Here is a 14,260-nt window from a genome sequence, read left to right as displayed (position 1 = left end):
CCTGCCTCTGCCTCCCGAGTGCTGGGATTAAAGGCGTGCGCCATCACTGCCCGGCTCAAAGCAATTTCTAAAATAAGGCATTTAACTGGGGGCTTACTTACTGTTTCAGAGGGTTAGTCCATGGCCATCATGGTGGGAGCATAGCAGCAGGCAGGGAGGCATAGTGTTGCAGTGGTCGTTGAGAGCTTCCCTATTATCCACAAACACTCAGTAGAGAGTGAGAAAAACCAGGCCTGGCATGGGCTCTTGAAACCTCAAACCCAGTGGCACACACCTCCTCCAACAAGGCTACAACTCCGAATATACTTCCAAATGATCCAACTAGAAACCAAACTTTCAAATATATGAACCTACAGAGGTAATTTTTATTCAAACCACTACACCAGGCTAGCTGCCTTGTGACCCTCCAGGGATTTTTCTGTGTCTGCCTCCCACTCTGCTATAGACACATTGGAATGACATGTGTGTGCTAGCTATCTTACTAGGTGGATTCTGGAGATCCCAACATTGGTCCTTACAGCTGCAACCATATTACCCTTGGCACCATCTCTCTAAGGAGGCAGTTGGCTTTGAAAAATTAAGGAATGCTTATAAGCCTCTCCATTATCCTCTGAACCACAGTCCCATTCCACCACCTGTCCGTGTGCTTTCTTCTCTCTCCGGGGTCATCTTACTGCAAGTGGCTATATCCAAATGGTGTCTTTTCTCTTGGGTTGGCTCACTTTCTGTGCTCTCCCAATTTTAGGTACCCAACTTTCTACTGTTCTTTTTTCTTACACTTTCATTTTCTCTCTAGAGAGTCCCTTAGGGTTTTCCAGCCCAGTCTATTTTCTGTTCTTCAGTGGCTGTTTGTCCAATCCTTTTGATTTCTCTTGCATAATAATTTTTCCATTTTATTTTACGCACTAACCAGTTTCCCCTTCTTCTTCTCTTCTGGTTCCCTTCCCCCCACGTCCTGTCTATTCCACCCAGCCCCCATACACTCCTTTTCTGTTCAAAAAAGGACAGGCCTCCGTGTGAGTCAACAAAGCATGTCATATCATGTAGAGGTAGGACCAAACTTTTCCCCCTATTTCAAGGTTAGGTGAGGCATCCTTGCATGGGGAATGGGTTCCAAAAAGACAAATACTGCTCCCATTGTTAGGGACCCCACAAACAGACCAAGCGACACAATTATCTATACACAGAGGGCCTAGGTCAGTCCTATGCAAGCTCCCAAGCTGTCGGTCCAGGGTCGTGAGCTCCCATTAATGCTCTGGTCATCTGTATCCCCATCATAACCTTGACTGCCCTTGCTTCTTCAGTCCCTCCTCCCTCTCATCATTTGTACTCCCTGAATTCAGCCAGGGCTTGGCTGTGGATCTCTGCATCAGTTTCCATCAGTTACTAGATGAAGATTCTCTGTTGACAATGAGGGTAGTCACCAATCTGATTACAGGAGAAGACCAATTCAGGCACCCCCCCCCTCTCCGCTATGAGTCTTAGCTACGGTCATCCTTGTGGATTCCTGGGGATTTTCCTGGCACCGGTTTTCTCCCTAACTCCCAAATTGCCCCCTCTATCAAGATATCACTTTCATTACTCTCCCTATTCATTCGACTCCCAACTCAACCAACCCAATCTTTCATGTTCCCATCACCTTTGCCCCAACCCCCATCTGCCCCCAGTTTACCCAGAAGATCTCATCTATTTTTCCCCTTCCCAGGGGAATCCATGAGTCTCTCTTAGGGTTTCTCTTTGTTACCTAGCTTCTCTGGAGCTGTGGATTATAGCTTGGTTATTTTTTGCTTTACAGCTAATATCCACTTATGAGTGAGTACATAACCATGTTTGTCCTTCAGGGTCTGAGTTATCTCACTCATGATGATCTTTTTTCTAGTTCCATGCATTTGCCTGCAAATTTCATGATGTCATTGTTTTTTACAGCTGAGTAATACTCCATTGTGTAAATGTACTATATTTTCTTTCTCCATTCATCAGTTGAGGGGCATCTAGATTGTTCCAGGTTCTGCTATTATGAATAATTCTGCTATGAACATAGTTGAGCAAGTGTCCTTGTGGTATGATTGAGCATCCTTTAGGTATATGCCCAAGAGTGGTATTGCTGGGTCTTGAGGTAGATTGATTCCCAGTTTTCTAAGACACTGCCGTACTGATTTCCAAAGTGGCTGTACAAGTTTGCTTTCCCACCATTAGTAGAGGAGTGTTTCCCTTACTCCATATTTTCTCAACATAAGATGTCATCAGTGTTTTTGATCTTAGTCATTCTGACAGGTGTAAGATGGTATCTCGGAGTCATTTTGATTTGCTTTTCCCTGATGACTAAGGATGTAGAGAAATTCCTTAAATGTCTTTCTACCATTTGAGATTCTTCTGTTAAGAACTCTGTTTAGATCTGTACCCCATTCTTAAAATTAATTATTTGGTGTTTTATTGTCTAGTTTCTTGAGTTCTTTATTATTTTGGAGGCCAGCACTCTGTCAGATGTGGGGTTGGTGAAGATTTTTCCCATTCTGCAGGTTGCTGTGTTGTCTTATTGACCGTGTCCTCTGCCTTACAGAAGCTTCTCAGTTTTGGGAGGTCCCATTTATTAATCATTGATCTCAGCATCTGTTGCACAATGAACTTTAAAGTCAGTTTCCACCAGTGGAGATGTATTCATTCCTGTAGTCCTTTCTAATGTTTAAATTTTCCTGTAAACAACAGAGACACATTATCTTACAAAAGTCACAGTAACCATTCTCATTTTCTGGGGTCTTTGGGTTAATATTCATGTATTTTTTGATACTCTAGAAAAAATCTTTTAAAAATTTCTAGGGATCCTTTGTTTGGATTTTGGTGGACTTTTTGTATTTTATTTTAACTCCTCTTCTTGGGAAACCCTTTACCTATTTCTTTCCAAGTGCGCTGTCTACACTGATCCAATGTATTCATTCCTGCATTGTTAGAATTCCAGCAAGTTTCTGTTGGCTGGGGTGTAGGGCCCTGGCCTCCCTTATTCCTGGAGTGCTTCTTGAGGACAATTTCTGGTCAGCATGACTAAGCATTTAACCCTCATTCCTGGACCGCATTCAGTTTCTAGTCAGATGACTAGCATTCTGTTAGTTCCTATATTCCTCCTGCCCCGCCTGGTGGTTAGCGGCAGGGCATTCATTCTATTTGAGATATGGTAATTTCCCCACCTGCCTGGGTGGGGGTCCTTGTGCTGCAGTAGGTAGATAAGGGCTTCCCCAAGGCTGAATAAACGAAGTTCGGTTGATCTCCTTTCGAATGACCCTGGTCTCTCTGTGTGTTCTTTTCAATCTCCAGGCCCTTGCCCGACTCGCGTTCGGTACAGTGGCGCGCGTACTGTACCGAGGGTGTAACACTGGGGTTCTGAACAAGTTCTTCTGGTGGAGACATTGTGACTCTTTAGTAATCTTGCTGACCACTGATATTTTCTGTGATTAATTAAATATTTAATAAGGGTTTGCCTGTTTGACCAAGATTAGTAAGGAACAAAAATAGTTTATCAAGTCCAATGTACCAGATGCACGCACAGAAAGTCATGTGAAATAGATGATAATCGTAGACGATCTAATCCCTGTAACAGTCCATGGAGGTGAGTTTTCAGTTTTAACATAGCCACACAGAGAGGGTTGTGTCTGGAAAGGGAAGGATAATTCTGCAGCAAACAGACCAGAACAAGCTGCAGTGCCTGTCCAGTGCAGAGTTGCCAATGACAAACAACTCTGCTGCCAGCCAGGTCAGGAAGAACGATCTCCCAGTATTCCCTTGGAAGTTGTTGGCCAACTTGTTTCTGAGCAGAGAGTTTTTATTACTCTGAGCACACAGCCCAATAATTGCTTCTGGAAAACATCCAGAAAGGCAATGTCTCTTCAAATTCCCTCTCATTTTAATCTTCCTGAGCTCTCAAAGTCCAAGATCATTGATTAAAATTCTGTCTCAACACTTACCTTGCACAACATGGTTCTCTCCATAGCTAGGAGCATATGCTATTCTTATCAGAAACATGCAAGTATCTCAGCCGTTACTGTTTACTAATCCTTGATCTTCTAAGTTCACTTATTGGCAGTGTGTATGATATTTTTATTAACACATAGATATGAAATCACTTCCACGGGGGGCATTCTTGCTTGTATTCTCCACTTGTGTAAGAAGAGCCCAGGGTCTCAGCAACTAGATTCCCCTGTCCTACACATGTCCCATGGCTCCTGCAGGTTTCCCAGCCTCCCTTCCTGTGTGTGTGTGTGTGTGTGTGTGTGTGTGTGTGTGTGTGTGTTTGCTGCTGGCCTCTGGCTTTGCCCAGGCAGGCAGGCTCCTGGTGGTGCCCATGGACGGGAGCCACTGGTTCACCATGCAGTCGGTTGTGGAGAAGCTCATCCACAGAGGGCATGAGGTGGTGGTAGTCGTGTCAGAGGTGAGTTGGCAACTGGGAAAATCTGTGAATTTTACAGTGAAGACGTACTCAATTTCTCACACTCTGGAGTATCTGGACCATGAGTTCAAGGTTGTTTAGATATTCACTGGAAAACACAGAGCAGTAGCGTATTTTCTGTATTACAACATTCATCCAGTGTTTTATTTGAATTGTGTTTTTCACACTGTAGGGATTTGTTTAAAGACAAGAAGTTAGTGGAGTCCCTGAAGCAGAGTTCTTTCGATGCTGTGTTTCTGGATCCTTTCGATGTGTGCGGTTTGACTGTTGCCAAGTACTTGTCGCTCCCATCCGTGGTCTTCGGCAGGGCAATATTGTGTCACTATCTTGAAGAGGGTGCTCAGTGTCCCAGCCCCATCAGTTATGTTCCCAGAATTCTCTCGAAATTCACAGACACCATCACTTTCAAGGAGAGAGTGCAGAACATGGGGGAGTATGCATTTGCCCCATTTTCCAAAACTGCTATGGAAATTGCCTCTGAAGTTCTCCAGACCCCAGTGACTGTGGATGACCTTGTCAGCCAACTTTCCATTTGGTTGTTACACACTGACTTTGTGTTGGAGTTCCCCACTCCTGCTAGGCCCAACATGGTCTTTGTGGACAGGATCGACTGCCACTGGGAAAGGCACTTTCCAAAGTATGTTATTTCATCTTTAGTACATGGAGGAAGGCCTGGCTCTGAAAGTCTCATCACAGGTGCTGCTGCATCAGCTGTCCTGGTAGCTGAACCTGCACTGCGTGCCGGGAGCATACCTAGAGCCATTGAGTTTTGAACTCAAGCAAAAGACTTTGCGTGACTACTGTTCAGTCAAAGATAAGGGAGATTAGAGTTCTTAGTTAAACATGCTAGTACATTGCCAAATATCCTGTCTATAATGACTCAACACCAGGACTAAGTCCAGTATCCAAGCAACATTGTTCTCATTACCGGTTCGGGAATCTGGCAACGCTTCTGTTCTGAACCTGTAATGACATTGCACAGTCCTAAGTCAGAGTGACCTCAAAATCTTCAGCAAAGAAAAGCCTCTGGTCATTGAACCTGGGGCAAATAAACCTGGCCATCATCACTGGAGGGCTCAGAGGCCTGTCAGAGTTCAGAGGCTCAACACTCTCTTACCTTCTGTCTAGGTAATGATTCAGAAGTCAGGCTCAGAAATTCTATCCTTGAAGGAAAGAAAGGAACCTTCCACTGACTCTCAAACAGCCCGTATTTCAGAGATACTACTTTTCTCATGGGTGGTGCCCGGACTATTGGCTTACAGCATCCACAGGCTGAGTGGTTGCCAGTCAAGTCTTTTGCAATCTCAGAGCTATAAAGCTGCCACACCCACAAGAGTTGTAGAGTTGTTTTGGCTCTGTCCCAGCCCCTCCTAATACAAAGCGTCCTTTAGTGAGGGACTGGCTTTCCTGTGATCTTCTCTAGCATTCTGTTGCTCTTCCTCTTGACCAGCTCATTCCCACTGTCTAGTCTTAGCCTACTTTCTTAGGATGTTCAAACAAACGCATGATGCATAGTGACTCCTTATAGGCAGTGAATTCTAAATTCCAAAAATCCAAACACATTGTTTCATTACTCTTTCAAAACTGGTATTGCAAGAGAAGACATAATCTTTCCAAGGCAAAGATCATACTTTCTTTACTTGGAAAACACGTAAGTAGATATTTCAGCCAGTGAAGTTCATTAGTTATTATTCTTTTTGAGTGAGTCATTACCATTGAATTTTACTTCCCTTATGCATATACAAACACCTATAGCTGTTGAGAGTGCTTTGCTGTCTGTTTTTCTCTACTGTGTCGTAAGAACCCAGAGTCTCATTAGCTGGATCTTCCTGTTCTGCATGTCTCCAATGGCTCCTGCAGGTTTCTCAGCCTCCCTTCCTCTGTGTGTATGTCTGCTGCTGGCCCCTGGCTTTGCCCAGGCAGGCAGGCTGCTGGTGGTGCCCATGGATGGGAGCCACTGGTTCACCATGCGGTCGGTTGTAGAGAAGCTCATCCACAAAGGACATGAGGTGGTGGCAGTTGTGCCAGAGGTGAGTTGGCAACTGGGAAAATCTCTGAATTTTACTGTGAAGATGTACTCAACTTCTCACACTCTGGAGGATTTGGATCGAGAATTCAAGGTTTTTAGTGATTCTCAGTGGAGATCTTGGGAAGAAAACCTCTACTCTTTATTTCACAACACAAACAGCAAGTATTTTGAATTAATATTTTCACAGTGTAGGAGTTTGTTTAACGACAAGAAGCTAGTGCAGTACTTGAAGCAGAGTTCTTTCGATGCTGTGTTTCTGGATCCTTTCGATGTGTGTGGCTTGACTATTGCCAAGTACTTGTCGCTCCCGTCCGTGGTCTTCACTAGAGGAGTATTTTGTTACTTTCTTGACGATGGTGCCCAGTGCCCCAGTCCTCTTTCTTATGTTCCCAGAGGTCTCTTCAGACTCACAGACAACATGACTTTCAAGGAGAGAGTGTGGAACCATCTTGTCTATACGGCGGAGCATTTAATTTGCCCCTATGTTTACAAAACTGCCATAGAAATTGCCTCCGAAGTTCTCCAGACCCCAGTGACTATGTATGACCTCTTCAGTCAAGTATCCATTTGGCTGTTACGCACTGACTTTGTGTTGGATTTCCCCAGACCTGTGATGCCCAATATGGTCTTTATTGGAGGGATCAACTGCCACCAGGGAAAGCCACTTTCTAAGGTATGTTGTCTCTCCTTTAGCACATGAAGAGAGGTCAGGCTCTGGAAAACAAAAAAGACGTTCTTTACTGAGTTATGATTTGATATTTACATTGGGTGCATCTGGAATCACTTTCTGGTTAATAGAAAATTCTATACGGGTGCCCTGTTAATATGGGTATGTTTACCCATGGCATAATTGCACATAAATTCCTACCTATGGTTGGGATTTTAATTTATGTGAATATATGTATATATGCCCTCTTCTTTGCCCCATGTTCATGTAAGTTTGTGTAGGTCATGAAAATAAAAAAGGTACCTTGAAAGGGGAAGGAGTGACCTGAAGGGAAGGGGTGGAAAAAAGAGACAGAAGTAAAATATATGTAACAAGAAGCAGAAAGAGGGACTAGTTAGTGGGAGGTAAGGGGGTGAGCAATGGATTCAAAGGATATAGTGGGATAGTTGATGAATGGGTTATATAAGGGCAACGTTTAATAACATATATGCATGAAAATAGCACAATGGTACCCACTATTTTATATGTATTAATTTAATTTTAAAATGACACAAGACATTTTCAAGCTACATTTTAATATTGTGTTTAGAGTCACTGAAATACACATCAAGGCATGAAACCAGTCTACCCTCCATAGGAAAGCATTCTTAGCTGTATTTATAAAATTTCTGAATTTCACTGAGTAGCTACATTCATCCATTATGTAAAATAACAATAACACACACTATCTCATTCACTATGCCTTAGCATTTGACAACGATCACAGACATGATCATAAACCAATAAATACAATATTTTACTAATCACATTAAAATCTTTGCATTGGTTAGCCCATTTATACTTTTTTATAAACAACACTGTATTAATCATTCTTTTATATTTCCTTTACATGAATGTATATTCATATTCTTTGTATTATCTGAGTAACAGATATAAAGTAGAGTTCTTGGGTCAAAAGGTTTGTGCAGGACTTTAATCAGAAAAAAAATCTTTTGTAAATCCTGAACAACTGTGATTGATGGCCTCTGAGAGCTGCAACTTTCCTCCAGCCCAGTGATGCCAGCCATTGTCAAGTATTTTGTTTTATGGATTTTCTGGGCAAAAAATATTATGTGCAGCTGCTTCAGTTCCTGCTGCTTATGTCCACGGGCAGAGAGACCCATTGGAATTTCCTCTTTTGTGACTTCCATATGCACAATTGTCAAATATTTTTATAGCTAGTTGGTATAACCCTTCTGGGTAGTAGGTATGTTAAGACAGCTTTTAAAAAATATGTGCTAGAAATGTATTTTTCTGGGGCTGTTCTTTTTTTAAATTAACTATTTATATCATCATTGAAAGAACTGGTTTTGTTGTGGCATTTTCTCATGTGTCATTAAGACCTTTTCTGATTCATCCCTCACCTTTATTTTGCCTGTATTCCGAGAGCCCGAGAGAAGATGAATGTAAAGATAATGGATTGGTTTATTTGCTTTGGAGAGAAAATATCAAGGTAGAATGATGTTCCTGCTGGTGCTGAAACAGCAGCTGTAGCAGATCGGCACCAAGGCAGAGAAGCCTCCTGCTCTGCAGTGGGCAAGAGGAAAGCCTTTCCTCAGGGTCAGCATTGCTAAGGGGGACCTCAGACTAGCAGCAGACCTTGGTGGTGTTTGTCACCTATGGGGTCCTGGTTTTGGATGTAAAAATGTGAGATTGTAGGGTCATAGGAAACAACTGAAGCCAGACAATGTGTGGCATGATAGGAAACCCTGCCGAGAGGCCAGGTATGTAGCCATGAGGGTGAAACCTTAGTTACAGTGGAGACTCCAGGATATTGGAGATGCCAGGACTGTGAGATACCTACAAAAGAGACCTGCAGAAGTGTACTAGAGTCATCAAGACTAAGAGAGCAATTGTGTGTCCTGAAGGTGGCAGATCTGGAGAAATGGGGTTACCTTGGCCCTTTGGAGTCCATTATTATTGACGGATGCAGGACATTAGAGTTATAAGATTAGCGTTTCCCTGCAGGATTTTTGTTCTGAATAGATTCAATTGTTTAATGACATGATTCTTGCTCTTTAGAATAAAAATGTTTGTTCTAGATTTTTGTATGCTGGAAGTACACAATATGTTTTCGATCCAAAAACCCACAGGAAAAGGGTCTCCAAAGGCAAAGAAATGAGAAATAAAGAATGCAGTAGCTGGGACAAGGAGGTCTTGCATAAACTGATGACTTATGCCAAGCAAGTTTATTAAGAAGTATAGCATCATATAGGCTATTTGTAGAATGCAAAATGGGCAAGGTCAGCAGAGATCTATGCCAGACCATGTAGACAAAGAGAACACAACACCTCAGACTTGGTTGCCTAAGGACTAATAGCCACAGGCCAAAGGGAAGAGTAGGGTCCCCAGAAGTCACAACATTGACTCTTCTGAGGCACTGGTTCCAGTTCTAGACCAGCTAGTCTAGGACACTTCTGGGCAAGGATAAGAACTAAGGTTCCCTTTGTCCTCTCACCAGGGCCCCTGAGAAAGTATGGGGTCAGTCTGGCACCACACAGCTTTTCTATTTTTTTTATTTTTCATTCTATTCTTATTTCTGTTTTTAAGTATGTGTACCTGTTTGTTTGGGTGGGTTTGGACATATGAGGGCAGTGCCTGTGGAGTCCAGAAGAGAACACGGCATCCCTTGGAGCTGGAGTTACTAGAGATTGTGAATTGTCAGACCTGGGTGTCAGGACTGAACTTGTGTCCTCTGCAAGAACATGCGCTGTAACATGATTGGGAACCAGGCCTGCTTGTTTGGATTTCTGTCTCCCTGGTACCCCACAACTGTTTAGCCCCAAAGAAAATCACACATAGATCTCTATAAGTTATAAAGCTGTTTGGCCCATTAGCTCTAGCCTCTCACTGGCTAGCTCTCACATCTTGATTAACCCTTTTTTCTGATCTATGTTAGCCATGTGGCTCAGTACCTTTTTTCAGTGGAGCAGATCACATTCTGCTGCTTCGGTGATCTGAGCAGGAGTGGGAGGATCAACTTCCTCCTTCCCAGAATTCTCCTGTTCTCATTACATCATTTCTACTTCCTGTCTGGTTTTCCCACCTATATTTCCTGCCTGGCCAATCAGCGTTTATTTATAACATGATTGACAGAATACAGACAATTCTCCCGCACCAACGCACTCTTTACATAAGCTATCTCCAACTTCCTATTTTCAATATTATAGGCATGTAGTTAAGAGACTTCGGACTTTTACAGTGTCAGAAATTTTAAGAATATTTGGGAACATGGAATATGGACTGTATTTTACATTATGAGACAGGCATGAAACTTTCGCAGACAAAGATGGCAAAGTGATGGCTTAAAGCAATGTCTGTGTTTCCAGTTGAGAAAGAACAGAATCATGATGATTAGTTTTAGTTGCCAGCTTGACACAATCTAGAACACCCCGGAAAGAGAGCCTCTGTGAGGAAATACATACATCAGGTTGGTTTGTGGGTATATCTGTGGAAAGATTGATGTGGGAAGACCCAGCCCGCTCTGGGTGCGACCATTTTCTCTGTGTGGCTCCTGGGCTTTAGAAGAGTGGAGAAATTTAGCTGAACAGTAAGCCCCAGTTGCAGTTACTTCTGTCTCCTCTTGACTGTGGATGTGATGTGGCAGATAGATGTCTTCAGTTTCTGTTACCTCTACTCTCTGCCATGCTGGACAGTAACCTACAACTGTGAGCCTAGATAAACCCTTTCTCCATTAAGTTGGTTTCGCCAGAGCATTTTACCATGGGAAGAAGACAGGAGACTAGGGTAGCGTGTGTAACTAACTTTCCCCAAGCATCTCAAAAATTATCTTTTTTTATGAAGTCAGTAGAATAATCCTGAAGATCCCAAGACAATCCACTCAGAGTTGGCTAATTGTTTTTTTTCCTTTCTGTGTTAAGCTGCTGCACATGGTAACAATAGATTCTTGAACAGATATTGTGGTAACACCTGAATGTACACTGAATAAGAAGACTTGAAATTAAACCTCCACACCACACAGAAATTAGCTTCGAGATTATGTACTTCAGTATAGAAAAGTTAGAACCATGAAACTCTTACAATATCTGGTCAAATCTTCATAACCTTGCTCTGAGACCTTGCTTTGTCTCTGCACAAAGGTCACCATATCTGGTGCCTGCTGACTGTGATGGAACACTGCGCCTACAGTGTATGTGGTAAGCAGACCCTGCGAATCACTGTTTTAGACCCAACTCAAATGGTTTGCTTGACCACTGCTTTCAGAAACAATACTTGATTAGAGACGCAAATAAACACACTGGATGTGCTGTCATCAATCCTGACCCATATTTCAGCCCTAAGACCAAGCCCAACATCAGCCCCTCCTGGAGCTGTGGGAAAGGTGGAAGTCTTGAATTCTGATCAGAAAGTCCTGAAATCTGATAGGAAAGCAGAGCTCTGGCCATTGTACCTGAGGTAACAGGTACAATGATGAGTCTGAGCATCATCATGGAGGCAACAGCTTTCAGAGGTTCAGCTCTTCATCTTTTGTCCTCTGTCCAGATGTCTGTCTGAAAGCCAGGCTCAGGAAGAAAGTCATCCTGTCTTAGGAAGGGCACTAGAAATAACAGAAACTAATCTAACACATCCAATGTTTCCGTTTTGACAGGGACAATGATTGTGTTGTCAGTTTACTGGAGTTCTACAGCAAAGCAGGGTCCCAAGGTTCACTGCCTGTCAGTCAAGGCTCCTGCACTCTCAGATCCATGGACTCAAAGCAATGTTGATTAGACCCTGGTCTGTCCTTTCTGGCATACAGTACCCTTTAGGGAGAGACTTGCTTTTCTGTTACCTCCAACATTCTCTACCTCTTCTTGGTGACACTCACTGTCTATCTTTCTAAGCTTGCTTTCCTGTGAAGTATCAATGAGCCTGTCTATGATGGGTGCAGAGGATCTTCATAGGCAGCTTCTTCATTCCTGAATTTCAAAATCCAAAAACATTGCTTCATGATTCTTTCAAAACTGGTTCTGCAATGGAGGTGATGATCTTTCCAAAACAAAGATCATAAACCTTTTTTTATGTCACAAATGACAAATCGGTTTTGGAGCCAATGATCTTCATTAATTATTAATCTTTTGAGTAAATCATTAGCTTTGGATTTTAACTTGACGTGCAAACATACAAATACATGTGTCTACCACACTAGATTTTGAACCTCTTCTTTTCCAACCAGCTCTATTAGAAGAGCAGAGGTTCTCAGCAGCTGGATTGCCTCAGGCTGAGCTTCCCCCATGGCTCCTGCAGGTTTCCCAGCCTCCCTTCCTCTGTGTGTGTGTCTGCTGCTGGCCTCTGGCTTTGCCCAGGCAGGCAGACTGCTGGTGGTGCCCATGGACGGGAGCCACTGGTTCACCATGCGGTCGGTTGTGGAGAAGCTCATCCACAATGGACATGAAGTGGTGGCAGCTGTGCCAGAGGCGAGTTGGCAACTGGGAAAACCCCTGAATATTACTGTGAAGACGTACTCAATTTCTCACACCATAGAGGACTTAAACCGGGAGTTCAAGTATTTTTCTGATACTCAATGGAAAACTCCAGAACAAAGTATGCTTTCTTTAATGACAGGCTCAGCCAAAGGTTTTTTTGAATTAATATTTTCAAACTGTAGGAGTTTGTTTAAGGATGAGAAGTTAGTGGAGTACTTGAAGCAGAGTTCTTTCGATGCTGTGTTTTTGGATCCTTTTGATGTGTGCGGCTTGACTATTGCCAAGTACTTGTCGCTCCCATCCGTGGTCTTTGCAAGAGATGTATTTTGCCACTATCTTGAAGAGGGCACTCAGTGCCCCAGACCCCTCTCTTATGTTCCCAGACTTCTCTCGAAATACACAGACACCATGACTTTTATGGAGAGAGTGTGGAACCACATCACCTATATGGAGGAGCGTGCATTTTGCCCCGGTTTTTTCAAAACTGCTACAGATATTGCCTCTGAAGTTCTCCAGACCCCAATGACTATGGAAGACCTCTTCAGTCAAGTGTCCATTTGGCTGTTACGCACTGACTTTGTGTTGGATTTCCCTGCACCTATCATGCCGAACATATTCTTCATTGGTGGGATCAACTGCCACCAGGGAAAGCCACTCTCTGAGGTATGTTGTCTCTCCTTCAGCACATGAAGAGAGCCTTTGGTTTGGCTAAGAAAAGATAAATTCTTTACTGAGCTGTGATTTATCGTTTACCTCACTGCATATGGAATTTCTTCCTGGGTTAGATAATTGTTTTGTGCCAACTCACTAATTCGGAAACAAATCTATATTGGTGCCCTATTGATATGCATGTGTATATCTGTGAGGATATCACATATACATTCAAAGCTACATTCTAAGTTTAACTATGTATGTGTGCCTTCCTCTGTGTGTATGGCAAGGTCATGAAATTAGAAGAAAAGGGACAAAGAAAATTTTTCTTAGGAGAAAAAAAACCAGTAAGTAACAATAGACATACCACATGAAGACAGAAAGGGGGATGTCCTGGGGTAGGAAGAGGACATATGGAGGCCAAGGCAGGGTAGTGGGAGAGCAGAATAAACAAAAAAGAAAACGTCTGAAAATGCCAGAATACCACGGAATACTCTGTATGACACTTTTAAAGAGACAAATAATTTCAATGTACATTTTACTGATTTTTGGAGATGTTTTAAAAAAATGCAGCAAGCATTGAAGCCATCATCATTTTTTGTTGGCTGCACGCTATAGGAGAGCACACGCAGATTTTCTACATTTCAAGAATCACTGATAAAATATGGAGGATGCAGAGTAGGTGCATTTCTCAGAGAAAATAAAATGTAAATGAGAGAAAAGAACGCCACCATATAAAATGGGACGATACAAGCCAACAGAAAAGTAAGAGTGCCAAGGGAAGGGGTGAAGGCGTAAGTCACAAACAATGTCACAGCAGTTTGGAATTATGATTAATAGGATGGTATTTATTTAAAGGGGAAAAAACTTACAGATCACCGTCAGCCCTCTGCGCAACCAGGAAGGGAGACTAGTCGCCAGCGGAGCAGGAAGTGAAGAGAGCGGAGAAGGAAGTGGCCGCTTTTTTAAAGGGAGAGAGACCACGCCCCAATGGGCTGGTATCTCAGCGG

At 42.9% G+C, this 14,260-nt stretch overlaps 3 pseudogenes; all 3 read left to right on the top strand.

Annotated features, from left to right (window-relative positions):
- The first annotated feature begins 4,276 nt into the window (after positions 1-4,276).
- On the top strand, positions 4,277-5,282 carry LOC102000445 (annotated as a pseudogene).
- A 287-nt stretch (positions 5,283-5,569) lies between these two features.
- On the top strand, positions 5,570-11,791 carry LOC101992787 (annotated as a pseudogene).
- Positions 11,792-12,326: 535 nt separating this feature from the next.
- On the top strand, positions 12,327-13,289 carry LOC101992514 (annotated as a pseudogene).
- The last annotated feature ends 971 nt before the right edge of the window (positions 13,290-14,260 follow it).

Source organism: Microtus ochrogaster, linkage group LG4 (genome assembly GCF_000317375.1).
Source record: "Microtus ochrogaster isolate Prairie Vole_2 linkage group LG4, MicOch1.0, whole genome shotgun sequence".
NCBI lineage: Eukaryota > Metazoa > Chordata > Mammalia > Rodentia > Cricetidae > Microtus > Microtus ochrogaster.
Note: the sequence above shows the minus strand (reverse complement) of the source record. Positions and strands in the feature narration are given on the sequence as shown.